Here is a 12,278-nt window from a genome sequence, read left to right on the forward strand (position 1 = left end):
TTTATTTGTTCGTTTTCTATTGTTATTGTTAGTTTTAAAGCTATTTTGTATCGCTATCCTAGAGTAAGCTTTATTTTGTGAACACAGTTGTTTGCTATTTCTCGTCTAGAGTTTAATAGATTTTGGGGTTCTTTAAAGTACAGGATAGCAATTTTTCATGGAGGCATAATTTACATGGGTCGTCTAAATTTCTGCACGTGGTAGCTTGTCTCATTATTTTCCATTCGACTACCGGCGAATGTCCGCTTTCTTTGAGTTCCCAGTATTTATTCGCTAGTGTTGTTTTTATACAGTGTTTTTTATTTTTGAATGTACTTTTGTGGTCATAGTATCGGGTTTTGAAATCTAAGGAAGTCATGCCTATGTAATATTTCTTGTTATTCGGGTTTTCTTTCGCAAATATTGTTGCTTGATAAACTACGCTTTTTGTTAGACATTTATTTTGGACTGGGCAAAGTGTGCGGTGTCTACAGTTGCATTTATCTTGTTCGTTATTAGTATTTTTATTTATGGTATGGTTGTTCTTGTCCGGGATTGGTTTGTTATTATTATTATTATTATCAAAGAAAGCGGACATTCGCCGGTAGTCGAATGGAAAATAATGAGACAAGCTACCACATGCAGAAATTTAGACGACCCATGTAAATTATGCCTCCATGAAAAATTGCTATCCTGTACTTTAAAGAACCCCAAAATCTATTAAACTCTAGACGAGAAATAGCAAACAACTGTGTTCACAAAATAAAACTTACTCTAGGATAGCGATACAAAATAGCTTTAAAACTAACAATAAGAATAGAAAACAAACAAATAAATAAATTAAATAAACATGAATATACATAAACGATCACACATATATGTATATATATATATATATATGTATATATATGTGCATGTATGTGTGTACACATAGGTATATTTATATATATAAAAAAAAAAGAAAAAGGAAAACGTCTACCTCAAACCACTAAGCTAGTTCTAAAACAGATCCTTTGTTCGATAAAATGCATGCCCATTGGCTGATAGGAAGAGGCGCGGGGGATACTAGAAAGCTGATTGGCTAACTAAAAATCCTCAACATATATAAAAACAAGAAGCAACCACAGAATTCGCGCATAAGCCTGACGAATCCTATAGTGGATGAAACACAGAATATTCAGTGTAGCTTAATCGCCATATATATTTTTTGATTAGTTATTTTTGTAAAAAAAAAAATATTTATAATATAAGAAATACATTTTAAATTTTTCTCAAAAAGTCAAATCACTTCTTTGATTAGTTATTTTCTATAGCAACTTATTAAAATAAAATAAAAACTTTTCCTAATTTTCTCTATTTCTATATTTCTTTACCTAAAATACTTGGGTGACTATTTTTCGACTATCACCGCCTGACTCCGTAAGACTTCCTGTTGTGAATCCTAAACTTTCTGGTTTGCCTAAAATCTTTTATAACATTTGAGCAAACTTTCAGTTTATTTACTCAACAAAGAACATATTGTAAACTTCTACTTTGATTAAAATAAATGAAACTGTGTGCTTAAAAAATAAAAAAAAGCTAAAAAATAATATATACACACGCACAAATTTTTAATATGAGTGAGGGTAAAATAATCCGGAAGTCAAGTTGAACAACCAGAAGAACGACTATTACAATCGGGTAAATATTGCACGAAATATACGTATTAGTTAATGTTAAGTACGTTTTATTTTTTTAATATTAAAGAAACAAAAAAACTTTGATAAATGATGATTTAAAAAATCAACTGTATTTGAAAGGCCAGTGGGAAAAATATGTGAAATAAGAACAAAAAACTACTGAACTAGACTAAGACGCCGACGGTAACAAAGTAAGACAATCCGATTTTTGACGTGTGAAAATTTAAATCTAATGATTATATTTTGTCAAATGCTGAATTATAAATTGAATAAGTTCGTATTAAGAAAAACAAAGAAAAAAAAAAGAAAAGAAAACATCCTTCTAAGATCATACACATTTAATTGTTATCTACACTCCATCCAGATATATAGGAGGGTCAAGATCGATCATGGAATTACATATTTCAAACTACACAATTTTTAATTTCTAATATGAGTTACCGTGAGATTTCATTGCGTAGAATGTGGAGTGAAATTAAAGAAGGAGAACATACTTACAATAACTTAAATATTTCATTAACAATACGTATATATTATTTATGTATTAATTTTCAGTATCACCTCAAATGCGTGAGTAGAGATAGGTAATGATTTATGAAAATGTATAGCAATATATTTTCATAATGTACTAACACTCATTAAATGATGATTTTATTAACATGTCGGTTGTGCTTAGCTTGAAGGACCAACATGAATAAGATCTTAGGAATAAAAGACCATAAACTATGAAAAGACCCCTGTTTGTTTTAACCAATGCTTATACCACGAGGCGAGGTCGGTGTTAAGACAGTCCATGAGATCCCACGTTACACGATCCCAAATTGCTCTTTTATAAAATTAGTAATTTACATGGAAATTTCAAAGGAATGGATTAATTTTGTCCAATCTTAATTATTGAAGATTTTTTTACCTTCTAGAAATAAAAGATTTCAAAATGACGAAATGAACAAAAAAAAAAAAAAAAAATTGAATTTTCCCTTTGCTAAAAGAACAAAATTTCTTTAATTAGTTAAAGAAGAAAATCGGTGCTTATGCACTTTTGTTACTGTGTTATTTTTAAATAGTTTCTTTCAGGTTAAATTCAAATTTCACAATATCTTCTTTTTTTATTATTAAATTGTTAGGTGGAAGTACAGAATATTTACAAAACACCCTCCCCTCCTCATGTTAAGAATGACTTAAAAAATAATAACGTTTTTATTTCAGCGCAGTAACAAAAGTGCATAAGTACTAAGAAATTAGTTTGAAATTGTCTTTCAGTATGGGAAGTATTAACATATTCAGTAAATTTTTACTTGGTTTCCACCATAACATTTTCCTTTAAAATGGCGGCTTTTAAAGGTTTTTGGGTATGCTGAAAACGAATATCGCATTTAAATTTTCCGCACATAAGTTGTTTTTCTGATATTAAGCAATGTAATTTCATATATTACAGCTGGTGGCGATCTTGGTATGTGCGAGCGCAAGTCTCATGCATGTAAATGCAACCCAAAAAAACTACGGCATAAAAATATGAGGGACTGTGTTTTGATGAACACTGCTTGTATACTTCTGATTTTAAAACCAAAAGTTGTAACCAAGTAGACTTTTTCTCTTTAACCAAACATTTAATTATTTTTAATGCCTAATATTGTATCGACGAATGTTGCATCCCTCTGCCTGTTCTACAAGTGTTTTAATGGTGAATGCTCTGACAAACTACAAGCACTTGTAACCCCTCAATATAAATACCCCCGACAAGCCTGACAAGCAGCTAAATCCAATTCCCTACACAGTGTGGGTGTAGAAATCCTTCTACTCCAATAGTTTCTTCCCCAGAGCTGGAACTCCCTTCTGGGATTCTGCTTTCCCAATGTATTGACATGCAGAAGTTCAAGTGTAATGTGAACAGACATCTTGCTGTTCATCTCCCTTCATAATATCCCTGCAACTTATGTCTCCAATAGTAGTCCCCTACTTCAAAGTGGCACTGTGCCTTGTTTGGGTTGAAAATGGAATTAAAAAAAACAAAAAAAAACATTAATTTTAACACCATATATTGAAATAGTATATTCTACTTTTATTAAAAGTTGTATTTGAAAGTCAGTAATATAATAAAGTACATAATTTTTAGTTTTATTTATATCTTTATCGATTATGTGTAAAAATCACACTGAAAAACTTGGTTTTGAAAAATATTACATTTTTAGTGTATAAATTTCACACACTCTCCGACCAGATAGCATTTGAATGACATGTGACCATTGGTTATAATGAAGTCTTTAGCATAAAATGGTTGCAAAGGTTAATGATTGGTTTCATCTTGCATTGCAACTAGTGTTAAAGCAAAATAACATGCTGTATTATTTTGTTTTTCTAATTTTTGTAGCAACAAATAATAACCAAATTTATATTATTTCTTAAAAATGTAATTAAAATATATTACAGATTTCCCCTTTTACCATTTTTATTTTGCAAATATTAATAAGTAATAAAATCAAACAATGTTTATTAGAAATGAAATTGAAGTATATAAAAAAACTAGCAATTCTACCCGGCATTGCCCAGGGCAAATGTGTAACATAACATAACATCTATCCTTTTCTCTGGACATATGCTGACATGAGTTATGTGTGTAAGGAAAACAATTATGCGAAAAAATCAGAGTTACTTCCCTTTATATAATAACATTAAAAGATGTGTGTACATCTTGATAATATTAAATTATATAAATAGACATTTGATCTCCAAGTAATGAGTTTTTTTTTTTTTTCCATTTTAAATATATATCTGGAGTAATGCTGATATAAAAAAATTACTAACTTCATAGGTGTTTGTTGTGTATTTTTCAAGTTTTAACTGGACATGCAAACAGGCATATGTAAGTTATCCAATATAGAATATGGCCAAAGACATTGTCTTTTATACAATGGTGCCAAAGAAATTCCTGAAGGTGACTAGAAATTTTTTGCCTGAGATACTCTCATAGCATCCAATTTTATCTTGCAAAGACTCCAACTGCCTTCCACATGTTTGATATGTATTGCTGGGGCATTGGGGTCAGCAAAGTGGTATCTGTACTTTACCACTACATGTTGCAGCAGGGAATTATAGGCCCACCAACCATCATTCATAATATGCATAATGATGCATAAAATGGTTGCTGCATCTCTTTTGTCCACAGCCACCATCATTGTCACATTTATTACTTGCTTGAGCAAATCATGATGATGCTTCTGATTCAGTTATTTTATTTCTGTAGATTTCCAAGGTTTAACTGGGATCACCCATCTCCATGGGAATATATAAAAATCGATAGAACATTAACTCTAATAATACATACACAATCTGCATGAACTAAAATATCATATTTAAGCGTACTTTATGACCAAGTTATGCCGGGCGTCCTTGCTAGCTTAGATAAATACTTTTGCAGTTTTAACAAAAGAGCTACAATAATATCAAAGTGTCTCCATTTACGCTGAACAGCCACACAATGCCAACATTAATATATTACATATGTATGTATCTCTGCTGGAATTTTCACAGGTCCCGTTAGTTATTATTATTATTATTATTTACAGAAAATAAATCAGCTGGAGCTGGTAGAAAGTGTCAGCTATCAATAATCAAAGTGACATAAGTTGACTGTTGATGGTTCAAGAACTTTGCAGTTTCAAGAAATAACAATTCTTTTAAGTGTTCTATCCATAGTCTTGTTTAAATCTTTTCAGCAATTTTTGTAATTGAGTATTGATTCTACCAAATGCACCAATTACAATTGATATCAAATCCACTCTTTCATTTTCAACAACCTGCATATTTCACACTTCAATTTACCATAGTAGTTAGCTTTTCCTTTTCTTTTTATTTTGTCCTATTACTATCACAACATACACTTTCAATCATCACACGTTTTTTCAAGGCTTGATCTCATTAGAACACTAAACCGTTGCACTCAGCAGGTTCTTGATATGTTTCCTCTCGGTGAATCTTTTACTCTTTTGAACTGATTGCAAAGGAGTAAATGGAGTTGCACATCATCAAGCAGAGTAGAATAAACTGAGAATCAAAAAATCTTACAAAATTTAATAATTAGCGATTTAACTGAATTAATGAGAAATCGACTCTAAAATCTTTTTGTCTTTCTTTCCTTATCAAATTTTTCTTGGAGTTCATATACATAGATCCATTGCTCTTTCTGTGTCGTGTAAAATTGTTCCTCTCTATCACTCTAAACACTGTCTCATGTCTGAGGCTATTCTCTATCTCAACAAATCTATTATCGAACCATGTATGGAGTACTCTTGTCATATTAAGGCTGATGAATCTCTGTGCTATTTGAAGGTTCTTGATAAGGTAAAGAAGTGTATCTTTAATTGACCCCCATCCTTTCCTCTCTGTAACCACTCTCTCAAAGACGTGATATTCATAATCTCAGTTGTTTTTGTAAATACTATTATGACATGTTCTTCAGAATATACTCCTATTTTCTCTGCTTCCTTTAATATTACATCCACTTTTTTCAGCTTATTTAACTCGTTGATCTAGTGATCTTAATCAATTCATTGTTTTAATACCTTATTATAAAACAGTTTCCTATTCCAGTAGCTTCTTTCCAAGAACTGCAAGCTTATAAAGCTTTCTTACTACTCAATGTCCATAAAAAAGAGGCAATGTGCATGCATGAATAGTTCAGATTGCAGATTAGTTATGTTAAGAATAAGTAATTTGAAAATACTTTTTAGAAAAATAAGTAGTTTGAAAACACTTTTTTTGACTCACTGTCTTTGGGTTTTGGTTTCGATCTCAGCTCAAGTATTTTTCTTTTTATACTTACAAAAAGTGAACGGTTTAGAAAAAAACAATATTTGCATGCACATGTCTCAGTTTCTGAATGAATTAAAATATATTTTATGCGTGTTTTACGACCAGGCAATGCCAGGCAGCCTTCTAGTATATATATATATATATATATATATATATATATATATATATATATATATATATATTAAATTCCTGAACCATTATTTCATGGTAAACAATTGATGATCCCTAAAATAACGCTATGAGTGGTGTGGATTCTTGATAAATTAATACAGTGATTGTTGAAGATTAACTAAATTACTGGCAAAATAATTTTTCAAAAAAACAAAAGCAAATCAGTCACTATTAATTTGCAGGGATTATAATTTTTTCACATTTCATATAATTTTGTATAAAGTAGCATTCATCTTATTTGTTCCAGTAAAATTATGTAGATAAAATGTTGATCAATATGCTTTTAATTTAGCCAGAAAATTGAGCATTCCATCAATCTGTGCTGATCAAACGTTGTTAAATTGTTAAGCCTAGAAAATAAAAGATTCTTCATTTATTGCATGCAAATGTGGTATCAAATAAGTAAACGAATTCAATAAATAAATTGATTGTAATACAGTTATTTTAATTAAATATTTGTGCAATAATATTTCTTTTTCATTCACAGATTACAGTGGAGATTAATTAAACATGTATTTTAATGAGGAACAAGTGTCCAGAATAGATAATCATATACAGCTAACTAGCAGTGAACTGTTCTAAAAATACATGTGTATAGACCATGGATAATATTGCAACACACCCTTGAGTGTAATCTGTCTGCAGAACAGTCTAAGAAGGTATGGTGACAGTAGGATACTTCCATTTGAAGTAGATCTTGACTATATTCAGCTTAAATAATATCCTTATGCATGGCTGCACACCTTCTGCAATTGATTTTTATAAAGGAACAATAACATTATGGCCTTGAAATCCAGTGAAATCAAGCAAAGACTACAAGAAAATAAACAATAATTGAAATTATTTTTAACTACTTTTACTAAAATCTAAAGAAATAGGAAGTATCATCCATTGAATACTTGGATATAAATTTCACTCATAAAGAAATCAAGTGTTATCCCATTGATCTTATAGTTGAGTAAACTAAACTGAAAAATAAAAAAAAGTTAAACATTATTGTTTTGACATGTGTAGTAGGTAATTTATTAAAAAAATTTTTATTCAGAAAATCATGCAAACCGACCTAGAGGAGAAGCCTTATTCTTGTGAAGTATGTGGCATGTCATTCACAAGCAATTCTTATTTACCAATACATGTGCGAATACATACGGGAGAGAAACCTTATGCTTGCGAAGTGTGTAGCACAGCATTTTCGACGGGTTACGCATTAAAAATTCATATGGCAACACACACTGGGGAGAAACCCTATCCTTGTGCAGTTTGTGGCGCTGCATTTTCACAAAATTCTAACTTAATAAAACACATGAAAATACACACGGGAAACAAACCATATACGTGTGATGTGTGTAGCACATCATTTTCACAAAATTCGGATTTGGTGATACATGTTCGAACACACACAGGAGACAAACCATATTCATGTGAAGTGTGTGGGGCAGCCTTTTCAAGGAATTTCAATCTCAAAATCCATATGCGAAAACACACTGGAGAGAAATCTGCTTGCAATGTGTGTGGCACCGAATTTCTAACTAATTCTTCCTTAAAAAGACACATGGCAACACACATTGGAGAAAAACCTTATTATTGTGAAATGTGTAGTGCATCCTTTTCAAACACTTATGGATTAAAAAGACACATGGCAACACACACTGGTGAGAAACCTTTTCGTTGTGACATATGTGAAAAAGCATTCTCAGAAAATTATAAATTAAAAAGACACATGGCAACACATACATTGAAATCATAAACAAGTGTTAGGTATTCATGGCAACACACACAGAAAGGTGACTGTTCTATGACAAAGGCATACAGGCAGGCAGATGCATAAAAGACAAAGCCATCAAGCCTGGAAGAGCTGCACTGATCATTAATGTCACAGTCCTAAATGACTATGGCATTAATAGAGCTGAATGGGGAAAGATATAATATAAGGACTTCAAAAATGAGTTTAAAACAATATAGTCTCTGAAAGAAGTTAACATTATGCCATTTGTGATAGCAACTGGCTTAATAAAAGAAATTATTCAGAAATATTTAGAAGCAATTTCTGGAGAACCGAGCTGTAATGAAATACGGTAGCCACAAAATGAACAACATCTATCCTGAAAACAGCCTTTGGATATGAATTCAAATCATAATGGAATCAAGCATTAGCTCCAGGAGGAGTGAGCTCCCTTGATCTTTTACAACTAAACAAAGTAAAATTAAAAAAAAAACATGTTTGAGTCGGATTCCTGATTTAACAATAACTTACTGACTTCAAAATAAAAAAGTCTACTGAAAGGTTTTAATGGCTATGTGAAGGAGTTTAAAAGCCTATAAGACACCAATCAAGATACTCTTTAGTTTCTCTGTATACGGATTTGTGTGTAAAAAACATTCTCAGAAAATGATAAATTGAAAATACACACAGAAAAGGCCACCCATCAAACCAGACATTGTAGTATGGAATACATCTGAAAGTACTGTACTCATTATTGATGTCACTATTCTAAATGACTGACCTAAGTCAGCCAAACCAAACATAATGTAATCAACTGTTAGCTCCAGGAGGAAATCCCTTGATCTTTTAAATCTAACTGAAGTAAAATTTTTCAAAATCATAAAGAAGTCAAGTGTTAGCACCATAAGAAGGCCACTTGATCTATAAGAACTAACTGGCATAATAAGAGTCTTAGTCTACTGAAGAAAATTTGCAAGCCTAACGGGAAAAGATAAAATATCAGGACATCAAAAAAGATTAAAATACCACATGATCTCGGAAAGACTTTAACATTCTACCAGTTGTGATAGGAGCAACTGTCCTAAAAAAATAATTCTTAAGAAATACTTTGAAACAGTCCCTAGAAGACCAAGCTGTAGCAAAATACACATATCAGCTACCAAGAGAACAACATCTATTCTTAAAAGAGCCCTCAGATATACATTCAAATCATAATAAAGTGTTATCTCCAGAAGGAACCCTTTGATTTCTTAACACTAACGGAAGTAAAATTTCAAAAAAAGTCATAAAGAAATCAAGTGTTAGCCCTATGAGTCAGTCAGTGGATCTTTGAGAACTTACTGACTTAAAAAGAAAAAGAGTCTTAAAATCTATTGAAGAAAGTTTGAAATCTTGAAAGAGTTTGGAAGCCTACAAGACACTAGCTTTGAGTTTATTCAGTTTCTCTGTTCAGAGATTTTTAAAAACATCTTAACATGATAGAGGTAAACCTTGATCAAATATTCAAATAATAGAGACGAGCAGAACATGTCTCAGGATTGTCCACAAAGCATGACGTCATACTTGAGTCATACAATGGAAAGTAATTAATTAGCTGTATACTCCACCAGTCTGGAATCCGGCAAAACCATGCACAGATCAACAGAAAAAGAGACTATAATACCAAGGAGAAGAAAATCAGTAGTCTCCACTGGTTTTCATAATCAAAAGTGGGGAATAAAGGAAAGCATTAAAAATTTAGAAAAAGGAAACAATGTAAATTCTTAAAGCAACTCTCAGGTATCAACGTAATTCATAAAGAAAGCAAGTGTTAGACTCAGAATTTGGCCTTTGATTTTTTAAAACAAACTCAACTATAATGAAAAAGTTACTTTTTCTGTAAAGTGCATAGCGCTTCATATTAAAACAATTTTAGTGATAATTTTCTTAAGTAATGGGCCAACATTTTTAAGTTAATATCGCTAAAAAATAAATTATTAAAATATTGTGTTTTAATAAATTAGATAATTTTGGAAATAAAATTGAATAAGTAATTTATTTTTAAAATCTCTCAAATTGGTTAAAAACCACTGAACAATGAAAATAGTGAATTTTCTCGTGTCACTGTTTATTACATACAGAAACAACATTGCTGTAAACCCATAATACTATTATCTATTAAATAAATGACACATAAGAATAGACAATTTAAGATTATGAAATATTTTGTGACTAGTTATTCCTCTGTACTGTGTGGTACTTCATATCAAATCAGTTGTAAAAAAAATTTTCACTTGATTATCATATGAAAAACAAACAGCGAAACCTTTTATTTATTTAACATTTTTTCATACTTTGCATGACATCCAAAAGGACAGGAAAATTCAATATTTTCATTCATGTTCTACAAAACCCTCAAAGTTGTTTTAAAGAATACATGTGAATCATATAATTGTGAAATATTTTGAAAGTCTTTTCTATGATACATTCTAATATAAATAATCTTTTTTATAATCAAATAAAGCAATTACTAATAATGATGTTGGTGTTAAACATTTTGTAATCAACATCTTTGCAGCTTGATACTTTCATGTGCATATATATATATATATATATATATATATATATATATATATATATATATATATATATATATATGTGTGTGTGTGTGTGTGTCCAGGGTGTGAGTTCCGTTATAGAAGCATTGATTTAATTTGAAAAAATAGAATATGCATCGGGTGCACTTGAAAGCCAAATCACAATGCAATATTAAAAAAAAATAAACAAATATTTTACTTGCTTGAAATTTATAAATTTCAAGCAAGTAAAATATTTGTTTCATAATATTGTGTTGTGATTTGGTTTTCAAACGCACCTGATGCATATTCTATTTTTTCATATATATATATATATATATATATATATATATATATATATATATATTTATAATGGCCATGTTTTGAATTAAATCTCATGGGTTGGATATTTTGATTATAACAGCTGTATGACAAAAGTATCCTCAGATTTTTTTTAACATTCTTTTATATGCTGGCATGTGTTGCACAGCTTTTAGAAGTCAATTTCCAAACTAACCTAACTCTTAACAGGTCTTTATGTATCATTCTGTCTTGCAAATCCATCTTTATCCGTTAATCTATTCTAAAGCATTGCCCTGCCAACAAATCATCTTACCTCAACTCTTCTACATCTACTAACTGAAGAAATCTCATCCATTCTTTCACTGTTATTAAAACAATGAAGTCTCAGGTTCTGCATATATTTTTCTATACTGTTTTGAGTTAATTTTCTCATAAGGTTATCAGAACTAAGTCTATCTTTAAGACTCATATTATACATCTAAATATTATTCTCATATGATGTATCTCTATGCAACACATCCTCAATCTTCACTGACTAGGTTTCACTTCCATACATCATCACATGTTATACACATGTGTGATAGACATTTCCGTGGACCAACAGTGATAACATTCTGCTGATTAGTAATGCTCATAGTTTCCAAAATTTACTTCATTCGCTTGTATTTTAACTATAACAACATCATCACTACCCTGTGTTTAAGTTGTATCACAAAGTTAACAGAACTGGCAAGTCTCAATAGCATTGCAGACGAAATATACATTGTCCACATCTGAGTTCTCAGCTCTATGTTTTATCTTATGCATCGAGTTTGTATAACAATCCACAGAGGTACTACAAAAAATACACCGAATATATGTTACCATAATGTATATTTGGTGGATTTTTAACAGTATTTTGTATATTTGTTTTAATTCATTTTTCCAAACTTCATGTATTTAATAGACAGTTTACCACTATTTGTCTTGTTCACAATCGATAAACACTGTATGATTTTCGAACTGATTAAACGTTTAAAGTGAGTAGAACCACTAAAAACTTTTCCAGATGAGTAAAAG

At 30.6% G+C, this 12,278-nt stretch overlaps 1 long non-coding RNA gene across 1 annotated transcript; it reads left to right on the plus strand.

Moving 5' to 3' along the window:
• Positions 1-1,393: 1,393 nt before the first annotated feature.
• On the plus strand, positions 1,394-10,880 carry LOC145293068 (uncharacterized). Its single transcript, XR_013869651.1, has 2 exons — positions 1,394-1,659; positions 7,126-10,880. It is a non-coding gene; the product is annotated as an uncharacterized LOC145293068 (long non-coding RNA).
• The last annotated feature ends 1,398 nt before the right edge of the window (positions 10,881-12,278 follow it).

Source organism: Euprymna scolopes, chromosome 14 (assembly GCF_053919585.1).
Source record: "Euprymna scolopes isolate OS-2025 chromosome 14, ASM5391958v1, whole genome shotgun sequence".
Lineage (NCBI taxonomy): Eukaryota > Metazoa > Mollusca > Cephalopoda > Sepiida > Sepiolidae > Euprymna > Euprymna scolopes.